At 35.4% G+C, this 3,187-nt stretch overlaps 1 pseudogene; it reads right to left on the bottom strand.

The window, feature by feature from the left end:
- On the bottom strand, positions 1 to 2,999 carry LOC125602943 (annotated as a pseudogene).
- Positions 3,000 to 3,187: the final 188 nt, after the last annotated feature.

The raw sequence follows: 3,187 nt of genomic DNA, 5'->3' as shown, positions 1-3,187 counted from the left end.
TCATAACGAGAAAAAGGCTGTTGGGTCGTCCTCGTCATCTGGGTTAGTTGTTAGGTTCAGCGCGTCTCGTAACAGTAAAAGTGCCATTAGCTGCCATAACAGACGTAGTGTTGCAGGCATTATTAGTATTATGTATATCAGTTGAAGAATGTAAGAGATTAGGCTCTCCCTCTCAAGATAATGGGAGAAGCTTACGATGAGAGCAGAAGAGCGGCAAAAGGCAGCTCCGCTAGAGTTAGACTCAGAGTACTCGTCATAGTCAGCTTCCAGGAAATGGCGTTCTGCTGCAGCCATTGCCAGAATGCGTGGGTCACTCAAGTCCAAGGGAACTCCATTCTCCCAGTTGTCACTGCATAGATAATGTTAGTTATTGGTATCAATCACAACAATCCTAGTACAAAATCACCATAGATTCAGAAACTATACATACCCGATGTGAATTATTGTTTCATCAGGAGGGGGAGGGGGAGGCGCTGTATATCCAGGTTGATAAGCCTGTTTAAAGAAAGACAAAAAGGGGATATTTTTACAAGTGGTAATTGGCAAAATCTCTTGTAGATAAGTACTCTTGGAGTGGTGGTAACATAGTAATGAAAAAGTGGAACTCATTGAGGGTGCTTAATTACAAACTGATTCGTTTCACCATTTGTGAAAGCATAGCAACTATCTACGAAGCCTAGGTTGGTTTTATTGACACAGAAGTTAGCAGATTATGGTTACCTGGTGGCATATTTCGCAAGTTATGTCGCCTTTCATTACACCAACGCTGAACACACTTGCGGTGGGCATACTGCATACCCAAGAAAGTTAAAAAAAAAACAAAGAGCAATAAAACACAGAATCAAATTGTTTTTTTTTTTAACCTTCAAACTGCCATTACAAGCACAAGGAGCCTCCAGGTTCTGAATGGTATCTTCCTCCTGGCAAATACGGCATTCAACAGATTGGAGAAGAGGTTCCTCTTCCTCAACAGCATAGTACTCCTCAGATGAAGAAGCCAAGTCTGTGCCTTGAGGACGACAAGTTTTTCCTGAAGAATCAGAATCTTTTTCTGATTCCAATTTCTCAGCCGTTATGAGACGATCCGTACATAACTCAGATGATCGGACATACTTAAACTCAGCACCAATGATATTAATCTGTAATAAAAAGCCTCCACTACTTTTAAATCAAGAAAACTAAAAAATTCAAAAGCAGCGCATTTGACAACCTAAGAATATCACTAGAAATCCCAATTACAGGTAAAAGTTCCCAAAATATTAAAATTAATCTGGAAATACTTCGAAGCTTCCCATAAATCAACAAAATTCGATTTACAGACCAAAATATTCTACAAATCAAATCCAATCGCAATTGAACAATAAACCATATAGAAAAAAGTAGAATGATCGAAGGAATCGAACATTACCTAGAAATGATTCTGGAATAAAAGGAGAGACAGCTCTTTCGATATCTCGAAACCTTGAGCTCAAATTAATCTCTCTAATCCAATCTATTTGTTTTGGGAGCTCGTGTGTATAATAAATATCTCATACGTGTATAGGCATTGAAAGAGGTTCGGTATGTACGAACCGAAGCTTCCGAACTTGCTAAGATAACGTCCTTTTGCTAAATGGCTAGTTAAGAAGAAAGGCGCTCTAAAATCTTAGTTAACCAAGCGGTAACGGAAGTCGTCTGTTGAAACTTTTTTTTGGTCAAATTAAAACTTTTTTCGGTTGGTAAGCATTTATGTTGGTAATCAGCGGCCTGTGCAAGCTTCTGGTTAGATTTTAAACTAGAACTAGTTGATCATTAGCGGCCTGTGCAGACTGAATTTTTATTAATAATACTAAATTTTATATTCTGATTTGTATAAACATTATTCTTATAGATGTATTTAAAACATATTCTTTTGTTTCTTTGTATATAAAATTGTAGTATTTAGTTTGTTTACTATTTATTATCTATCTATTTATATACATATATTTATATTTTGATTAAGCATAATTATATAAATTAAAATTTAAAATTTAACATTTTACTTTAGTTATTATATGAAACTCATAATACATGTAAACTGCTACTATAATATTTTAAATATTTTTATTGTACATTTAGCTATTTTTATTTAAGTCGATTGATCGTTTATATATTTTTAATGTTTCTAATGACATAAACATTGATTTGTATACATAGTAACTAACTTGTTTTTTTATAGTTAGCAAAGTTTTACAATGAATGTGTGATTTTCAGTGACGGGGGCCGAATTTGTTTTGTTGAGGTTAATTTGTTAATTGCTATATTTTATTGGGGTCAATGTAATAAAGTTTCAGTATTTCGTCAGATTTTAAAAGGAAAATACAAGTAAAATTATTGTTTTCTTAGAATTTCATACGGGTCATGTGCCCCCATGGTACAAGCTACCTCTGCCACTGTTTTTTTTCCCAATATTTATTATGTGTAGATATTTATTGAAATAGTTTTAGTTATTTTCATGAATATATGTATATATATATATATATATATATATACACACGGACGTTATATCAAAATCCTCAAAGTACGCCAAACTCCTACGATCCTTTGAAATCCTAGAAGCCAACCATCAACGGATAAAAAATAAAAGACTCAATAATCTATGACTAGCCAGAACTAAGCACAATAACAAGCAACACAGCAGGCAATCTTATGAAGAGAAAAGACCTCATCTGAACCACCTGTTCAAGATGACAACAACACAGCAGGCAACTTCATGAAGAAAAAAAACCTCATCTGAACCACTGTTCAAGATGACAAACAACCGAACCACTGAGACCTCATCTGAAACCACCTGTTCAAGATGACAACAACCGAACCACTGAGACTTCAGCTGAACCACATGTTCATGATGACAACAACCAAACCACTACACCGGAGCCAAGGCATCAAACCAGGACACAACACCGGGAAGAGAAAAACACCCATGAGAACCCATAAATCAAACGCACCTTCCTATGGACGCCTCCACATCTGATCCTCATTATATTGCTTCAACAGATAAAGCCACCGAGGATAAGAAAAGACAAAAAGCCAGACAGGAACAAACCTTATTCAATGTGCGGGGAGATGATTCTTCAAAGCTGCGAGATGAAGAGGTGAACAAAACCCATCTTCTTCTCCGGATTTTTTTTTTTCTTTTGTTTTTTTTTTTTGTTAAAAAAAACAAAAA

This window comes from Brassica napus, unplaced genomic scaffold, assembly GCF_020379485.1.
Source record: "Brassica napus cultivar Da-Ae unplaced genomic scaffold, Da-Ae ScsIHWf_3049;HRSCAF=3850, whole genome shotgun sequence".
Lineage (NCBI taxonomy): Eukaryota > Viridiplantae > Streptophyta > Magnoliopsida > Brassicales > Brassicaceae > Brassica > Brassica napus.
The sequence above is the reverse complement of the archived record's forward strand: the minus strand, read 5'-3'. Positions and strand labels throughout refer to the sequence as shown.